We start from the raw sequence: 20,389 nt of genomic DNA on the forward strand, positions 1-20,389 counted from the left end.
TTTATTTATTTGCCAGAGAGAGATAGCAAGAGAGGGAATATAAGCAGGGGGAGAAGTAGAGGGAGAAGCAGGCTTCCTGCTGAGCAGGGACCCCCCCGACGCAGGGGGACTCGATCCCAGGACCTGATCCGAAGTCAGATGCTTAAGGACTGAGCCACCCAGGTGCCCCTAAACACTTTTTTCTGCCTTTGTGTCCCACCACTTTAGACTCACATTTGAGGGCTAGAGTATCGGGTTGGCTTGATTTAGAGTTTAAGCCCATACTTGGCGAGGGGAGAAGAGAGAACTCTGAGTGACAGCTCAGCACAGCTAATCCAATGGAGTAGAAGCAATTTCCCAAGAACTCGGAGTTCTGTTACTCTAGAGGGAGATACAAAGTATTTAACAGATGGTATGGCAGAAACATCCATCAGCTAGAAGGATCATCAGCTCATCAGCCCTTGACGGTGGGGCAGAGTTCTGAGGTTTCCCTGCTGTGCTGGGGGTTAACCCTCCCCTCTGTTACCAGATGTGCTGCTACAAGATTATGACTAACACTGGGAGTCCCAGAAGCAGGGATGGGATGTCAGCATGGAAGGGGGGGGGGGGGGGGGATAAGGGAGCAGGGGCTTGGGCCATGGTTATGGCTCACAGGGATGGCACTGGGGTCTGCCTACTGGCTGAGAATGAACACTGTGTTAACAAAAGAAAGGGGAATGGCTGCTGGGCTGAGAAAAATCATAGTTGGCTGTTACAGGGGGAAGGGAGTTTGGAGAAGCTGGAAGCTGTGGTTTTCTACAGAGTATATGAGAAAATGGACTGTGATATTTTTGGTTTTCACAGTGACCAGGAGAAGGGGAGAGTCTCCTGGAAATTGGTGATGGAGTCAGAAATAATAAATGTCCTTTAATGTCTGGGGCAGTCATGCTGTCCTACCCAAAATGCCAATAAGCACATCTGTTGAGAAACATGGCAAGGAGAATTTTCTGGAAGGGGCTACTAAAGACTGTATAACCATATGCAATGGGCAGAAGAGGGACAGTCCTAGTTTGGGTGACAGAGCTACCATTTATCGTCACCATGGATGAGGCCCATAAACACATCTGTCATTTAATCCACAAAACCATCCCCCAAGATGCAATTAATAACTCCCCTCTCATACACAAGGAGTTAGGCTCAGAGAAGCAAAATAACTTCACCAAAGTGACAAGCAAGAGACAGGGTGCCTTCAATTCAAGTCTGTGTCCATAGTCTTCTTGTAAGGTTCCAGGGGATTGACTGGAGAAGGGAGACAGGGTGTGCGTGGGGTGGCTGTGGGGGGAATCCTTCAAAAGAAACAAGATCACAGTCCTGTCAAACTCAGGATGAGAGTCTAAGAAGAGTTGTTCAGTCCTGAAATCAATGGGAAGCGGACATTTCTGGATATCTTTGAGAAGGTTCCAGATGCTTGCATGTTCGTTCACATACAATTTTTTCTAGATTGAGGTGGAGGGACCATTAATGGAGGCTTCCAGTCGTTTCTATGATTCAGTTCTCAGCACTCTACCAGACTTTAAGGGCTGACCTTAAGATAAATGTTGAATAAACACTCCCTTGAAGGAACTGGGAATTTACACACAACGGCAACATCACGGACAACTGATTAAAACCAGCCATTCTAATTCAACATTGACTGGAGTTTATTTACACTGAAGTGGAATACCAGAAGTCAAAAGTTAAAAAGATGACGGAAGAATGAGTGAACATTTTGAGAAATAACATTTTGTGTGGTTAGAAAATCAATATGCATTATTATATAGGGTTTTTACAAAATAGTATGCTTCTCTATTTGCTGCACATGGATTTCTGTGCACATATTTCACGCTTAAAAATCATCTGGGATTTCTTTATTTCTAATTTTCTATAGTTTCTTCATAAATATCCCCCCCACACCCCTAAAACATTAAGATAAATGCCACTACCTTCCCCAGAGGAATTATAGAAAGAGCTGAGCTTACATTAGTCATCTACTTCTTGGTAAAAAATGAAAGACATGAGTAGATTTTTTAAAAAAAAATTTTTATTTATTTATTTGACAGACAGAGATCACAAGTAGGTGGAGAGGCAGGCAGAGAGAGAGGGGGAAGCAGGCTCCCAGCAGAGCAGAGAGCCCGACGCCGGGCTCCATCCCAGGACCCTGGGACCACGACCTGAGCTGAAGGCAGAGGCCCTAACCCACTGAGCCACCCAGGCGCCCCGATATTTTTTTATATAAAAATGGAAATACCATGCAATCCAGTAATACCACCACTGGGTATTTACCAAGGAAAAGAAAAACACTAAATCAAAAAGATATGCGTGCCCCTATGTTTATTGGAACATTATTTACAACAGCTAAGATAAAGAAGCAAACTAAGTGTCCATCAATAGATGAATGGATAAGGGAGGTGTAGAACACACACACACACACACACACACACACACACGGATATTACTCAGCCATGACAGAAGGAGATCTTGCTATTGTGACAATGTGGCTGGACCTAGATGATATTATGCTAAATGAAGTAAGGCAGAGAAAGACAAAAGCCATAGGACTTCACGTAGATGTGGATTTTGTTTTTTAGAAAGGCAGAAACAGACCCACAAATACAGAGAACACATTGGTGGCTGCCACAAGGGAGGGAGTAGAGGAATGGGCAAAATGGGTGAAGGAGAGTAGGAACTACCTGCTTCCAGTTACAGAATGAGTAAGTCCCAAGGACAAAAGGTCCAGCATAGGAAAGATAGTCAGTGGTATTGTAATAGTGCTGCATGGTGGCGGATGGTAGCTAGACTCGCGGGGAGCACAGCATACACCTAAAGTTGTCAAATCACTCCGTTGTATACCTGAAACGAATGTATCACGGTGTGTCAGCTCTACTTAAATGTTTAAAAAGAGATTTTATTAGTGAAAAGGGGGAACAGAGTATGATGGAAGTAGGCACTTGCATGGGGAGCTGGGGCAGAGGAACAGCCACCAGTGGTGGTTGCCTTCGGGGGAAAAAACACTGCATTTCAGGAATTCTGGTCTCTGCCCCTTCAATCCAGGTGGATGAGTCACTTTACAGTTCCCGCCCTTTCCCAAATCTCCAGGCGAGGACACCAGGGGGCGCTCGGACACTTGCAATAATCTCCCCGGAGCTTTCGGACTAAGCCTGTCTCCTTAAAAGTCGCTCTGGCAATTGGAAGGGGAGGTGAAGCATGAAAGACTACGGACCCTGAAAAACAACCTGAGGGGTTTGAAGGGGCGGGAGGTGGGAGGTTGGGGGAGCCAGGTGGTGGGTATTGGGGAGGGCACGGATTGCATGGAGCACTGGGTGTGGTGCAAAAACAATGAATACTGTTACGCTGAAACGAAAAAAAAAAAAAGTCGCTCTGGCTGCCCGACCCCAGAAAATACTGTTCTGTAAAGCGCAACCGCACCAGGGCTCAGGGCTGGAGCCCTCCTCCCTGTGGCAGAGCTGAGGCCAATCTGTAAAGGGACCAAAGGAGGCAGAGCATCTGTGCGGGCTGGAGCGGGCCCTTCGCACTCCAACCGCAGGGACCGCGTTAAGATCGGAGCGTTTCCAAGCAAACGATTGTGCACGCAACATCGGGGAAAGCAGAGCTGGTGGCTCAGAGTGGGTGGGACTGTTAGAACGTCCAATGGACCTCTTTTAAGGGTTTCAAAAGCCTTTCTTGCTGTATTCTCAGCTGGGCAGGTGCGAAGCAGGTTAAGAGGACCCCTTGCCCTTTCTCTGGTCTCCATCACCAGCCTTTAGCGGTTTTCCGACGTGAGAAAGCATTTTCTTGCAAAAATGAGTTGTTGCTAAATTTCTGCCGCTTCTGTAACTCCTCCCCAACATTTGTGCGCACCAAAAGCTGGATTGTGAAGAACGCCGCCGAGGATTGGCGCACACGGTTCAAAAACGATGTAGACTTTCTAAGGGGGCCCAGAGGTTAACAGTTTAGCCCTCGTTCCGGCGGCCTGGCGCGAGGTCTGGCGCACCTCTGGTGCTTCATGTCTCAGGGTAAAGACTCTCCTAAGGTGGGCGGCGTGGATCCGAACCACTAGGGTGTTTGCTAAATGCAGAAAAATGCATTTATTAAATGCGGATAAATATTGAAATAAGGTCTTTGCAAGTGAGGATCTGCAGTTCAAAAAGTGCGAGCCCTGGCCACTGCCAACATTCGTTGTTTTAAGCCCGCAAAAATATCCATTTCAACACCCTCAAATGAGTGTCCTGCACATTGAAATTTGAGTATCGCTGCTTTGGCGTTTTGCAGCCCTCATTCCCACAAGGAAGCAAGAAGAGGGGAGGAAGGGTACCCCTTCGCAGTGCGTGCGCGCTCCCAGGCGCGAGGTCCTTGATGCGCGAAGGCAGGTTGCGTCTTGGGAACCGGGAAGTGTGCACCCAGTACCTGATTCCCGGAGGGCGCCAGACCTTGCAAAGCGACCGCAGAGCCTGACTCAGCAGTCCCACACGAGCCGCGGGCGGAGTGGAGGGGCAAAGGCTACTCTTTCTGGGCTCACGACCCCTGGCTACAGTGCGCACCTGGGTGGCCGCCAGGTCTGGGGAGGCGCGGGCGGCGGCTCCGGGGCGGGCTCCACCGAGGACCTCTAGTGCGGCGGGGGTGGGGAGAGGAGGAGGAGATAAGGTGGGGGCGTTTGAGACTTAGGCCTGCCTCCCACCTCCCCAACCTCCGCCTCCGCGGCCACCTTCCGCTCTATAATTGGCCGCCGGCTGGCCTTCCTTTCCTCTTATCTGATCCTGGGCGCCTGGCAGGAGGGAAGCGCTGGGGAGGGCGCAGCTGCGGGCTGCGCAGAGTGGGAGCTGGAGTGGGAGAGGGAGAAGGAGAGGAAGGGGGAGAGGGAGAAGAGAGGCTAATTAAAAGGGGCACAACGCGGGCAGCTTGCAGGAGCCGTGAGCCGCCAAGAACCAACTCGCGGCGAACTTGGATCCTACCTAGGCATCGAGAGGTCCCCATCTTGGACTAGAACTTTCCCCTGCACAGGTCAGTTCCAGTCTTTCTCGGCCCTACTTCAGGTCGGCTTTGAAAAATCTATCGGTGAGGAAGGAAAAGTGGAGAGGGCGAGCCACCTGCAGACGCAGTGCAATTCCATGGACATTCTGTACGCGCGCGCGCTCTGAATGGTCCGCGGACTTCTGGAGTGGGATGGGACGGTGCACCCTGATGCCTCCTCGCGGGGGTCGCTGGGCAGGGAGTTTGGAGGTGCTACGTGATGAGAATGCAAAGGCAGCGACAGTGTCTTGTGCTGCTCCCGGGAACTTGGCCCGGTCCTCGGGTGCTGTGAGCGCGCGGCGGGAAGAACCGGGTTTGGCTTCCAGACTGTGGTCATTCCAGCCTTTCCAAGTAGAAGGGGCTTAGTAAAGGCGACAATCTGGTGAGAAAGGGGCTCGGGAATTTGTCTTGGAGGGCTCTATCTGAATAGCACGCTATTGTCATTGAGATTGTATTTGGGACTGCTTGGAAGGGCAGTCGATGGAGGTCATGGGAGACAAAATTCACCCAGCCACCCCTTGGTACCGCCACGGATCAGCGCTGAGGTCAGGCGCTGGGCGCAAAGAGGAGCAACCAGACAGAGCGAGCTGCTGGAGGACGCTGGCAGTCGCTTCTCTTACGTGTCTCTGCTCCAGGAACCCCAGATGCTTGGCGCGTTTCGTTTTCGGGTCCGGACGCTGGAGGCTGCGGCTTTGAGGGGCACCAGCGGGCTGTGGTGTGTTGGAGGGTCCTCTCCGCCCTGGCTGTTCCACCCCTAAGCTTCTCCAGCTTTATCCCTTTGCTCCCCTTCCTGCTTCAAGTCTCCTGTTCTGCACGCAGCCCCTGGGCAGAGCGGCCGCCAGTGGAGCTGGGCTTTGGCCGGCAGCGCGCACAGGCTAGACAGGGTTAGGGAAAGGCCAGGAGGAGCGGGCGTGCAGCCACAGGAGTGGCCTCTGCCCTAGACGAGCGCCTGGACGCTGCCTGCGAGTCCTGGCCCACGGACACTCCGATTTTGGCACTAGGTTCTTGGGTCCTCTGCACGAAGCCTGCCCTGTGGGGCGCACGAGCTCAGGGTTGACTGGAGGTCACCCCTTCTACTTAGGCACAGGCTTAGGACTTGTCTTTCGGGGAAATGCCCAGATGGAGCTTGTGTGCAGTTCTCACAGGGGCCAGGATTTCCCCCCTCAAAAATTGCTTCTGGAACTGCCACCCAAGCCCCATGCCCTCTGGACGGGTTGGACTCCCTTTTGGAAGTTTTGGAGAATCCACTGGGCAGCAACTGAAGACGATGGGAGGGGGAGGAACAAAGAAATAAGGGGCAGGACTTTGATGGTTCTGTGGGGAGCAGAAATGCAAACAAGTTTTCCTGAAATATCCCCTTAAAGATCTGGGGTTGGGGGGGAAGGGCTCCTCACCCACAAAAGGCCTAGGAGGGCACTTCCTAATTGCAGCATGGGGTAAAGAGGTCTGTGTTCAAATCCTTCAGCAAACAGGCTTAAGCTGGCTGCAGTTTGGAAAATTGGTGTTCTGTTTCTGAGCAGGTGGTCCAGTTCTGCATGCAGAGAACTCGCAGGGAAATCTGGAAGGACTAAATGAGTAAGAGGGAATAAGAGGATAGCCTTTGGGTTTTTGCTTGTTCTAAATGAGCAACTTGGATGGGTTTTCCTCTGACTCTGGCCCCCATGGCTTGGTTACTGTAAGCAGATTTCAGGATTATTTTTAACAACTTTGAGATATAAGTCCTATACCATACAAGTATACAATAGCTATTACATTGTATACTATTGTATACGAGAAAACAATGGTTTTTGTATTCACAGAGTATACTCACAGAGTTCGTGTAGCCAACAGCACTTGCAAGGGATTTTAGAACATTCCCCTTTTTTTATCATTCCAAAAAGAAATTCCATACTTTTTAGCAGAGACTGCCCATTCTCTAACCCCCCCCCACCTCCCCCCCACCTCATCTCCTGGCAACCACTTATCTACTTTTTGTTGACATTGATTTAAATGGAGGCCTACAATATGTGTGTGGTCCCTTGCAAACGGCTTCTTTCACCTAGCAAAATGTTTTCAGGGTTTATCCATGACGTACAATAGACTCAGTCACTCAACACTAGGCATCTCGTCCTTCGCCTGGAGAGCCTCAGGCCAGGACAGACCCGAATCTCCACGGCAGCCCTGGCCTCCTGGGGGTCCCTTTGAGAGGACAGGAGCCACACTGGTGAGGCCTCTCAGTCATTTCCTGGGAAGGATTCTTGGAACCCATCAGAATTCCTGGAACAATTTTGGGCAGGTCCCAGGCTTCAGGATTGATGGGAGGAGCCCTTTGGCCCTTTTCCTGCTGCTAACGGTCCAGCTAAGGATTTCAGAGGACTCTTGGGGCCTTCCCTGAATCAGTCCCTGGGCTGAACAGGGACGCCTGGGTGGCTTAAGTCGGTTAAGCGACTGCCTTTGGCTCAGGTCATGATCTCAGGGTCCTGGGATCCAGCTCGTGTCTGGCTTCCTGCTCAGTGGCGAGTCTGCTTCTCCCTCACCTGCCCCTCCCCCAACCACTCATCCTCTCTCTTTCTAATAAATAAATAAAAACTTTAAAAAAAAAATAAAAGAATGCGCTAAGCAAAGAGGTGTGACTTAAGGGACACTGAGTCAAGCCGCAGGCCACAAAAAGGCTCCTTGGGGTGTGTGCCCTTTGGCTCTTCAATACTTCCTAATGTCACCTAGTAAAACACAAGAAATCTGTGCCTGTTTTAAGCTGGCAGTTTAGCAGTTATATGACTCTAGAGCCACATTTGCTGTCATTTTTACCCAAACTCCGCCAAATGACTGCCGTTTTCCTGGAGGGTCAGGTGTAACCCAGGATTCCTTTCAAGGACAGGGGTCTTCCCGAATCACTGCAGGCCAAGGTGGTCTTATTTGAATCTCCCTGGGCTAACGCATTATCTGGGATTATGACAGTTTGTATAGAACAAGGTCATTGGTGAAAGAGACACTAGGTGGTCCCCGGGGGGAACAGAGAGATGGCAGGGGTGGTGGAGGGAGGAAGCGGAAAGCTTAAAGCAAAATGCCAAAAACAAACTTCCTCCCTGGCAGCTTTGCCCTTCATAAGGCTGGATGTCAGGAAAACTCTGTCCTCTTGCTTCTAGAACTAAACACAAAGTGGTAGGGATCCGGTTACTCTCACAGGTACTGTAAGCCTTGAGCGAAGACCAACCCTGTCCTGTCATGGTAGGGGTGGTGAGAGTGTGTGTGTGTGTGTGTGTGTGTGTGTGTGAGAGAGAGAGAGAGAGAGAGAGTTAGAAGTACTGGCTTTTTTTTTTTTTGAGTGCCTATTGAATACCTGCCTTATTCTCTTTCAGAAACATTTAAATATTTAAAAAATTTAACATTGAACATTTAACAAAATTTAAATATTAAATTCAAATACTTGCAGAAGCAAATATTTTTCTTCCTTTAGAGATCAGAGCCCTGAGCTTCTAGCTTCTGGGATATAAACTACCTTGCCTGGGGTCACAAAACCAGCCCATGACAGATAATGATTAAGAAAAGTCTGTCTACATTGGGGAGGGTATGTGCTTTGGTGAGCGCTGTGAAGTGTGTAAACCTGGCGATTCACAGACCTGTACCCCTGGGGATAAAAATATATGTTTATAAAAAATAAAAAATTAAAAAAAAGAAAAAAAAAGAAAAGTCTGTCTAAGATTTGAATCCCACGGATCCATTCTCCTTCAGCTTCTTTGATGGGGGGTGGGGGGGGCGTGGGACCGACTTGGATGCTGTCAACTGAGGCCCCATAATCTTGTAGCTGAAACGGGGTAGAAGGCGGGAAGATATGGGTGAAATCTAGACTTGCTCCTTTTGTGCCCCTGTCTTTGTTTCTTAACCCCCCCGAGCTCCAGTTTGCTCACCTAGAAAACAGGGCTAACAGTGGCCACTCTAGAGGGTTAAGATCTAAGATGATCTAGTACAGAGCCTGGAAGACAAAAACGGCTCCTCTCCTCTGCAGCTGCTGCTTCCTTCTTTCCACTTTCCCGGACTCTCCTTCTCGGCTCCATTTCTTGAGAGGATGGTGACTAGAAGGGGTATGGGAATTCTGAGAGCCAAGTGTCTATGTCAGTGTTTAGAGGCTAGACTTCCCATTTTTTAAGTGATTTTTTAAGAAAAGATTTTATTTACTTATTTGAGAGAGAGAGAATGAGAGAGAGAGAGAGCGCGCGCGCACAAGTGGGGGGAGGGGCAGACTCCCTGCTGAGCAAGGAGCCTGATGCTGGTCTCCAACTCAGGATTTGGAATCATGACCTAAGGAGAAGGCAGTTGCTTACCCAGCTGAGCCACTGAGCCACCCAGCATCCCCCCCCCCGCCCCCGCACCACCCACCCAAGGAGATTTTTAAATCAATGCTCTTGAAAAACTCTTCCTGTGATGGGCCTCCCCTGGAGTTCCCCTTGGAGCTCCTCCTTTGGAGCTCCCTGGCAGGTGTGTCAAACTTCTAATTTAAGGGAGCAGTGCTTGGTATCTTTCCTCGCAGAAATTACCTGGATTGTTCATGAAAATTGATTGAGGGGTGCCTGGGCGACTCAATGGGTTAAGCCTCCTCTGCCTTCGGCTCAGGTGATGATCTTGGAGTCCTGAAATCGAGCCCCGCATCTGGCTCCCTGCTCAGCGGGGAGCCTGCTTCCCCCTCTCTCTCTGACTGCCTCTCTGCCTACTTGTGATCTCTGTCTGTCAAATAAATAAATAAAATCTTTAAAAAAAAAAGAAAAGATAATTGATTGAGAGGGAAACTGGGCTTTGCTGAGTCTGTGGAGTGTCTTAGGAGGTGTCTTGGACTAGGAGCACTCAAGGGATGTCTCATAGGATAAATATCTATTCCTGAATGGCTTTCCATCTGGTTTTATACATAGATTAATATCTACACTGAAATGAACCTAAAAATGCTATTCCACTGCAGGTTTTCACTTCTGTTTTTCCTCTACCTCTTTTCTCCTGCCATGTCCCAAAACTGTGCTAAGCACTCAAAAGACAGTGGCGAACAATACACGTGGGCAGGCAGAAATGCAAATAGCCGATCGCAGTGCAGTGTTACGTGCTATAGAATGGAATATAAAGATGACTACCATAGGAACCACAGTGGGAGCATCGGGCCAGACTTAGAAGATCAGAGAAGGCTTCCTAAAGGGCTGGAATATCTATGCTGAGATGGGCAGCTACCCTTTATACGGATTATAATACAGAGTTTAGTTAAAAGCAATGCCCCATTTCTTTGACCAAGGAGCTATGTCGGTCCTTAAAGAGAACAAAGAAAAGCCAGGTAATGGATCATTCCTGAATCAGGGAGTTGTCACTCTAATTTGCCATGCTATGGGGATGGCTGTGCCTGCTAGCCTGTAGAATTTACAGCACCTAGGTTAAGACTGAGCGGCTGCCTTTCTGAGGTCAATTTGCAGTCAAGTCCCTTGCTGTTAATCTACATAGGGTCTTTATATGGATTAGAGAGAGGTGGTCTCTCTGAGCATAGCCATGCCATTGGAAGAAGAGAATAGTGGCTTTTCCTCTGAATGACCCAGCTTTGCATACAACTCAGAGAGGAGAGCGTCTGCCCATTTCATGCATCACTCACTCGGCCAAGTGCAAATTGTGCAGTGCGGTAACTGTAAACTGTACACGTCAGCCCTGATTATTCAGTCATCAATTATTCAATCAATCAACGTTTGTCCATGACCTAATATACACTTTGAACCTTTTGGATTATGGGCTAAGCCACTGTATAGATATCTTCAATACCCCAAATCCAGAAGGTAAAAATAGTTATCAAGGCCCTGCTGTTAGCTGGAGAATTGCAGTGGGATAAGGGGCGAGGCAATCCACAGGAGGTGTGCAGGGAGGGGTGTTGGATGGTGCTACACAAATTATGGTCTGCTGATTTGGGCCCTTCTACACATTGTTACTTCTGTCTGCTGCGATTAAACTGTCCTGGGATCAAATATGTCACTGAGCACAAATATGTAGATCAAATAGGTCACTAAGTACGCTGTTAATTCAACTGAAATTTTTTTTATAGCAAAGCTTTCCTGGAGAAGGAAGCAAGACAATGCATTGATTTACATTTTGGTATAATTTCCTTATCTCATTGTGGGCCAATAACAAACAGTTCATAGACCGACGCTTTTGAGGAACACCAATCTAGGTAACATTGGCCCATTATCTGGCCAGAAGGGTGATCTTAGATCCTTTCTGTTTTTATACTATTTACTGTCTTCCTCTTTGCCTTCATCTATCTATCTATCTATCTATCTATCTTTCTTTCTTTCTTTCTTTCTTAACTGCCTTATATTTATCTTTATAATTTTTCCTTTTCTGGGCACCTAGGTGCCTCAGGTCATGATCCCAGGGTCCTGGGATTGAGCCCTGCATCCGGCCACCTGCTCAGTGGGAGGCCTGCTTCTCCCTCTCCCATTCCCCCTGCTTGTGTTCCCTCTCTCACTGTCTCTCTATCTATCAAATAAATAAATAAATACATAAATAAATCTTTATAATTTTTTCTCTCCTCCATTTCCTTATTTCCAGCTTTCTATTTTCCCTTCCATTTTAATGTTGTAAATTTGATTCAGTTTTTTTTTTAATTTTAAAAAAGCAAAATGAGGGGGCCCAAATACATAAGTTAAGAAAGGAAAATAGAAAACAATCACAAAATTAGAGGAATTTACAAGACTAGAATAGTAATTACAATTATTGTATGCTAATACATTAGAAAATGAGGATGAAATGGATTATTTTTAACAAAATAGAAAATTTTAAGATACCTTAGGTTTGCAGAAATTATAAGTAAGACAATAGGCATAAAATTTTTGAAAAGTAGTTAAAAAGTAGCCTCCCCAAATGCCCAAATTCCATGGTTTTGCAATTAGATGCTAACAAAAATGTACAAAAATAACAGTAAGAACAATAATATTAAAAAACTGTTCTAAAGGACCATTTACAGAAAGAACAGAAATTTCATATTTTTGTGAAATGTATGTATACTGATATACACATTTGACACAGCATAAAAAGAAAGCTACAGACTCCTCTCACTTATTAATATTAGTGCACTTGTTAATATGAACTAATTTGTATTAGCAAATAGAACCCAGTGACACATCAAAGAATAATATGCCTCTCTATTGTCATTGCAATTGCTTTTATAGTTAGGCTTGTTATCAGGAATTATGAGTCCTCTAACTTTGTTCTTTTTTTAAAAATATTTTATTTTGTTATTTGTCACAGAGAGAGAAAGAGCACACAGCAGAGGGAGTGGCTCCTTGCTGATCAAGGAGCCCAGTGCTGTGCTTGATCCCACGACACTGGGATCATGACTTGAGTCAAAGACAGATGCTTAATTGACTGAGCCACCCAGGTGTCCCTGACTTTGCTCTTTTTAAAAAGATTGTTTTGGTTTTTCTAAGTCCTGTGCATTTCCCTGCAAGTTCTTATAATCAATTCGTTAATTTCTATAGAAAATGGCTTGAGATTTTGATAAATTGCTTTGAATCTGTAGATTAATTTGAAGACATCCTAACAATTGGATTTTTCGATCCATGAACATGGTATACTGCTCTGTATATTTAGGCATTTTTAAGTTTCTCTTAGGAATTCAGTTTTGTATTTTTCTGGTTTTTATGCCAAAGACTGTAAAATATATCATGTCTAACTGACTTCTAAGTATTTTGTGTTTTGTATATAGAATTTTAAAAACTATTTTCTTTCCCATTTGTTTTCTGGTATAAGAATATGATTAATTTTTGCCCATTGATCTGTGTCCTGCAGACTTCCTAAATTTACTTACTATTTTAAGTAGGTTTTGTTTTCTTTTATATGTTCTTTAGGATCTGTGCAAAAAATCTTGTTGATTTTAAATACGGTTTTGCTTCTTCCTTCCCTCCCTCCCTTTCTTCCTTCATTCCTCTCTTTCTTTTCTTTTCCTCTTTATTTCCTTCCTTCCTTATTGCACTGACCAGGACCTCTAGTACAATGCTGAATGAAATGGTAAAACTGTTACAGTGTTGACATCCATGTCCTATTTTTGATCTTAAGAGAGAAGCATTCAGTACTTCTCCATTCAATATGATTTTTCAATAGATGCTCTTTATCAGATGGATAAAGTTCCCCTCTATTTTTACTTTGCTGAGTTTCTTTTATTTTTTTAAGGTTTTTATTTATTTGGTATTTATTTATTTGACAGAGAGAGAGATCACAAGTAGGCAGAGAGGCAGGTGGTGGGGGGAGGGAAGCAGGTGGTGGGGGGAGGGAAGCAGGCTCCCTGCTGAGCAGAGAGCCTGATGCAAGGCTTGATCCCAGGACCCCAAGACCACGAGACCATGACCTGAGCTGAAGGCAGAGGCTTAACCCACTAAGCCACCAGGCGCCCCTATTTATTCATATATTGGTCTAACATCCTGAATGATTAAACTAGTCATAACATTTGTAGAATATATCCCACTTAATAATGATTTTCATTATTTTTATATGTAGGTAAATGGATTTTTATTTCTATGTCTATGAGGAATATTCTGTAATTTTGTAATGAAATCTGGTTTTAATAAAAGGATTATGCTAGCTCACCTCTGTTTTCTGAAATGGTTTGCATGGGATTGATATTTTACCTCCCTTAAATTTTTGATAGAATTCATTAGTGAAAGCATTTGGGTTACAATTTTCTTTTCAGGAATATATATGTTAAATATTTATTTGAGTATAATTGACACACAATAGTACATAAGTTTCAGGTGTACAAGACCGTGAGTGATTTAAGTTTATGTATAAGTTATGTATAAGTTTATACATTATGTTATGTTCACCACATGTGCAACTGCCATCTGTCCTGATACATTGCTATTATAATGTCATTGACATATTCTTTATGCTGTGCCTTTTATTTCCTTGACTTTTTCACTCCGTAACTGGAAGCATGTATCCCCCACTCTCCTTTATCCCTTTTGTTCAACACCCATTCGTCTCTCCTCTGGCAACCATTAGTTTGTGAATATTTTTAATAACAACTTCAGTCTCTATAATAGAAGGCTGCTTGGACTTTCTGTATTTTCATGTGTCTGTTTTAGCAAGTGGAGTGTGTCAAGAGTGTTTTCCAATTAAGCTAAATTGTTGGACTTACTGGCAAAAAGTTGTTAATATTTTTCCTTTTCTCATTTGTTAGCATGTGAAATATGCTAACATGTGATACAATTTCCTTTCTTCATGTATTGTTAGTTGTGTTTCCTATCTTGTTTCCTATCTTGTTTCTTGATCAATCTTTCTTAAAATTTTTCTATTTTATTAATATTCCAGAGAAACAAATTTTAGTTTTGCTAATTTTCACTAATATTAGTTTTATAGTTCTTTGATTTTTTACTGTTATCCTTATGAATCCCTTTCTTCAACTTAATTTGGATTTAATTTGCTCTTCTTTTTCTGGCTTCTTTAGGTGGAACATGAGATCATTGGTTTTAAATCTTTCTTCTTTTTATGTAAATATATTAACCTAGAAATTTTTCTCTAATCCCTCAGCTGCATTCCACAGATGTTCATGTGTTGTCTTTGTATTTTTGTTCCCTTCCAAATATTTTTCTTAATTTCCATTGTGATTTCTTCTTTGACCTATGGATTAATTAGAAACATGTTGTTTAATCTCCAGTTTTTGAATTTGTACAGATATTTTAATATGGTTGATTTCTAATTTAATTCTGTTACTGTCAGAAAGCATACTCTGTAAATTATCAAACTTTTGAAAAATTTTAAGTCCCATTTTATGGCCCAGAATATGGCTGACTTTATAAAACTTTCTATGCACACTTAAAAACAGTGCATTCTACAGTTGGTGGGTGTAATGTTCAATAAATATTAATTTGTTGATAGAGTTACCAACAACTGTTGTGTTCTTACTGATACTTTGTTTAGTTTTTGAGTCCATTTCTAAGAGAAGTGTTAATGTCTCTAGCTTTGCTTATTATTCCATTCTTCCATTCCATTCCATATCAGTTTTTGCCTCCTGGATTCTGAAGCTCTGTTGTTAAATGCACACACATTTAAGATGGATACGTTTTTTTGGATTCTTGACTCTATCATTCTGAAGTATCCAGGGTTTGAGGAGAATTTCTATCCTGATTTTATTTCTCTTTATTGTGGCTCACTCTTTTCTGACATGTCCCTTCTCAGTTTCCAGTCCCTGGAGTTCCTGAACATGTCTGCTCTTTGATACTTTATGCTACTAAGACTGGCTTTCCACCTGACCTCTAATCATACGGCCATGCCCAGTGGGGTGTTCACTCAGGAAGAAAAAGTCGAATCACCAAGCTAATAGTACCCCAACTAGGTTTTCTTTATTCCTAACCTAGAAGTGTTTTCTACTATGTCATAATGCTAACAGATAAGAGTAATGACCACTTTCAGATGGCTGAGTAATAGTCCACTGTCTATATGGACCATATCTTGTTGATCCATTTGTCTCTAGAAGGGCATCTTGGCTCTTTCCACAGTTTGGCTATTGTAGATTTTGCTGCTATGAACATTGGAGTACATAGGGCCCTTCTTTTCACTACATCTGTGTCTTTGGGGCAAATGCTCAGTAGTGCAATTGCCAGGTCATAGGGTAGCTGTATCTTTAATTTTTTGAGGAAACTCCACACTGTTTTCCAAAATGGCTGCACCAACTTGCATTCCCACCAACAGTGTAAGAGGATTCCCTTTTCTCCATATCCTCTCCAACATTTGTTTCTTGCCTTGTCAACTTTTGCATCAACATGGATGGGATTAGAGATTATGGTGAGTGAAATAAGTGAAGCAGAGAAAGTCAAGTATCATACGGTTTCACTTACTTGTGGATCATAAGGAATAACATGGAGGACATTAGGAGAAGGAAAGGAAAAGTAAAGGGGGGGCAGAATTTGGAGGGGGGAGACAAACCATGAGAGACTGTGGACTCCGAGAAACAAACTGAGGGTTTTAGAGAGGACGGGGATGGGGGGATGGGTAAGTCTGGTGATGGGTATTAAGGAGGGCACATACTGCACGAAGCACTGGATTTATATGCAAACAATGAATCACGGAGCACTACATCAAAAACTAATGATATACTGTAGGATGACTAACAGAACACAATAAAAAACAACAATAAAAAAGAGTTATGACCACTAACTTCCTCTGGGGCTTGTTTTTAAGTGGACCTCCTTAACCAGTCCTGGAAACTTCTTTGATTATTCTGGATGTGAGGAGGGAGGTATTTTCATTGGAGAGAAGAAATAAGAAATGGTAAACAGGGACGCCTGGGTGGCTCAGTTGGTTGGACGACTGCCTTTGCTCAGGTCATGGTCCCGGAGTCCCGGGATCGAGTCCCACATCGGGCTCCCAGCTCCATGGGGAGTCTGCTTCGCTCTCTGACTCGCTCATGCTCTCTCTCACTGTCTCTCTCTCAAATAAATAAATAAAATCTTTAAAAAAAAAAAAAAAAGAAATGGTAAACAATGTCAACCTGCTGGGTAATACATTAGACCTGTTTTTAGTCTTTGCTTTTTAATCTACAGATCTGAATGACCTAAATCATTGATTAACTATAAAAGTCTCTTTTATACAGTGAACCTTAAAGGATAAACAAAGGAGGGTTGGGGAAAGCATCTCAGAGGTCATATTGTCCCATTCCCCTTCCCTTCTACAGCATCTGGTATGAACAAAACTTAACCGGCTACTGCCTCTGAGCTTCTAGTAAGAGAGAAGAACCGATTCTAAGTTTTGAGAATTTTTACATCCAAATTCACATCTCTGTGGGCCAGTCCAGTGATTCAAGTTTGATTTGCAGAAGCTGCACAAAATATTTTGTTTTATTTTCCACATGAAAGCTCTTCAAATATTTGAAGACATTCATCACGTGCCTCTGATTCTTATTTTTCCTAGGCTGAAAACATGCTTAAACATCCCTATTTCTTTTAAATCTTTGCATGAACTTGTCAACTAGAACTGCCCCTTTTTCTTTTTTCTTTCTTTTTTTTTTAAGTCTATGAGTGGCTCTTAAGTCAAATCTTCCACATCCTCATATGGTTGATTATTTTGAATCTATATAGAGCTGTCCTCTGGAAAATGATAAAATATCGGTAGGAATGTATTTTGAAAAGTTTAAAGCAGTTCATCCCTGCAAATAATTGCGTCTCTATCATTATCTGGGTCTTCTGTTTTTGCCTAAAACTTTTGCCAAGTCAGTCCCAACACCTTAATATGATCGGGTAGATAAAGACTTCTTGCATTTCCTTCCTCCTTTAGTATCTACTCAAGTATCAGATTTGTTGATTGTTATCATTCCCTTGTCCTTCGTGTTTCTCCAGCCCGTTGCTAACATGGAATGAATTAGAACTTTTTGAGAGCTCCCTGTGTTCTAAGTACATTGTCTGCATTACCTCAATCATTGGATAAGGTAGATGTTAATTTGCACACTTTGTATAAAGAAACCAAGTCTGAGTGGTTAAACCAGTTAGCCAAGGACGCCTAACAAATGATTGGCAGATTGTCTTCCTACCTCCCATTTTTCTATTTGTACCATCACTTTGTGCTAACTCTTTTTTCTGTTTCATACTTATTTTATGTAGCTTTGCAATGTATTTTCTTGTAATCTTTCCTTTGAGTAAACTAGTAAGTTCACGGAGATCAGGGATTATGTAGTAGGAAGTTTTGTATTTTCCTTAGTACCAAGTAGAGAGCTTTGGTTTCTAATACTACAGATAACACACTCTTTCAAGGCCATATGCCAGATGCTAGCAACAGTTTTGTTTAAGTTCATTTTTTTTTTAAGTCAGCACTCTTCGAGTAGAACATTATTCAAGATTTGAATGTATGTATGTGTGTAAGTGTGTGCAAGTGTTTATATGTGTATGAATGGTTTACAAAAACTTTAGAATAACTGTTTTAAGGAATTTTGATAAAACTGGCTGTACCCGGGGCCTTTGCTCCTTATTAAACTCAACTGTACAAGTGACATTAAATAAAACAAACACATGAAGTAGAAGAGGGGTAAATTAGTCCTAACGGGAATAGTTTTAAATTACTAAATATGAAATTGTGGCAGTGTTTTGAGAAAACTTGTACTGAACGTTATCAGCTTTCCCAAAATTGGGTTTATACCTTCTGAACTTAGAACTAAGTTTTAACATGTTTTTAAACAACAGCAAAAAAGTTAAGGCAGAATTATTTATCTTGGGCAGGATTTTGGGCAAAGTTTCAATAAATTAGGCTTTGACATTTTGGTAAATGTTGAAGTATCTCATGGCACTTTAGAAGGAATTGGGATTTTTCTTGCCCCTATTTTACTGTCCAAAAATTTGGAGACTTGGCAGAAAACCTTGGGAAAACTAAAATTCCACTTCTCTCAATGTGGTATTACTCATCCCAATTTAAAGTAAACAATAAAAAGGAAGATTTAAAGATAAGCTATGGCTACAGTTTTTTCCATATAAATAATACTGTTTTTTTTTATTACCCAGGATACGGTAGAATTAGTTAATTAGCTAAGTAATTAAAATTAAAATTCGTGAGATGCAGATTAACTTCCAATGTGTCTTGTTAGTTATTGCTTCAAAACACCTGGACACAAGAATTGTAGTATTTTGAAGAGAACAGAGAAAGTCTTTTGGATTATGGCTTGTAAAAGGATTTTTTTCCTTCTTTGTTAAAATACTATCATGTGGTTTCTGATAAAAGTCCCCTGATCCTAAAGTGTATGCCAGAAACACAAATGTGGCCTGTTTCCTTACTTCTCCTTTTCGTTGCCTTGTTCTGGTAGAAACCTATGGTTGTAGTGTAGGGGTATAAAATCTTAAATTATTTTATTTGATTGAGAGAGTGATTCTGCTGGTATGGTTTTGGGGGGTGTAGTGGCCAGCTTTCTGGGTGACTGGCTGATTTGTTGATTTCCTAGTTACAATAGGAATGAAGCCCACTCCCATATCTTTCCAAATCCTCTGTATTCATGCCTTCTGTCTACATAAGTGCTACTCCCATCCCTTTGGGTAATTCACCTAATCTTGTTCTTTTTGCCTCTGTAGAGGGAGGGTTCTCTATGTGCCGCAGGGTCTCTCCTCTTTAATTCGTCAAAATGTATTCACTGTTTGTCCAATTTCTTCTGTGCTGTGACAAATGGTTGGTTTACTAATCTGCAGTGAATCAACCCAAGCTAAAATGCTCAATACATATAAAATAAATACATATGGTAATCCCTTAATGTGTTGTTTATTCTCTTAGGAGAAACACTCAATGTATTGCCTCTTCCATTAGGAATTTTAAGGAGCGGCCATTATGTGAATGTCTTAATCCAGGGAAATAATTCTTTTATAACTAGCATTTGGGAACTATGGTAGGCTGATAGGGGAAGATATTTTTTGAATCTCTAGATACAACTGAGTACCTTCTTTAATTTTTATGATAAAACCTTAACTCGATTATTTATATGATTATCAGAGCTTACAGATCTCCCTTTTACTGGCAAGGCAGAAGAGTTGCACGCAAGACTGTAATTAGGTGTTATGAAAATGAGTACTTGCCAAAAAAATTTTTTTGAATGATTGCTTGAAGGAAAGACAGTTATTTATTTCTCTGGAGACACCGTATTATTCTGGAATAACACCAGGATTTCAGAGGTTTAAGTGCATCAGTCATATTGGTTTGAGAGTTTACAGACACACTTTGCTGCATTCGCTGAGATAACTCTTCAGTTAAAAAAGAAATTAAAACTTACATGATGTGGCCAAAGCATATTCAGAGGAAAATTAATGGCCTCAAATAAAGAATAGTATTACATTAGTTAAAGATTTAACAAAAAAAAGATTACAAAGAACAATGAAAAGCAAATAAAAGAATAAAAGCTGAAATTAGCAGGGATTACAAAAAGAAGTGATTCCTGATGAGAAGTGCAAAAATAGATAATTAAAACCCATAATATTAACCAGGAAAAAAAAAAAACTTGTTCTCAACAAAACAGCAGACTGGACAAATATATAGATTCTCCAGAAACATAGTATTTTAATACTGATAATGGGGCTATAACCAAAAAAGATACATTTTAAGTTGAGAGAGGACACAACTCTGTTAATAAATTTTGTACTTAAATATGTCCCAAATATCACAGGGGGCCTACTAAAAACATTATGCTATTTATCTGAAATTTGCCTCAGATCCTTTGTGAAACAATATTGGAGGATGAATGAATGAATATACAAATGAAAAGAAATGTCCTGGGAGAAGAAAACTTTTGAGATGTCTTTTTTACTTTCTGTGAAAGGACTCAGAATTTCTCCTCGGTAATGGCTCATAATAGAGTTGTGGTCACCAGTTTGGAGACCTTGGCCTTGGAATTAATACCAGCCAGTCACCCTTGCTTCTCTCTCCATGCTTC

At 42.7% G+C, this 20,389-nt stretch overlaps 1 protein-coding gene across 2 annotated transcripts in view; it reads left to right on the top strand.

Annotated features, from left to right (window-relative positions):
• Window positions 1-4,727: 4,727 nt before the first annotated feature.
• The window catches only part of COL14A1 (collagen type XIV alpha 1 chain), a 218,387-nt gene continuing 202,725 nt past the window's right edge, over window positions 4,728-20,389 (top strand). The window contains exon 1 of one of the 2 annotated variants that reach the window (XM_059395092.1): window positions 4,728-4,995. The gene's annotated coding sequence lies outside the window, so the exon portion shown is untranslated. The remainder of the gene's footprint in view (window positions 4,996-20,389) is intronic. The other variant, XM_059395093.1, reaches the window with a different exon arrangement.

The sequence above is a fragment of the Mustela nigripes genome, chromosome 3 (assembly GCF_022355385.1).
Source record: "Mustela nigripes isolate SB6536 chromosome 3, MUSNIG.SB6536, whole genome shotgun sequence".
Lineage (NCBI taxonomy): Eukaryota > Metazoa > Chordata > Mammalia > Carnivora > Mustelidae > Mustela > Mustela nigripes.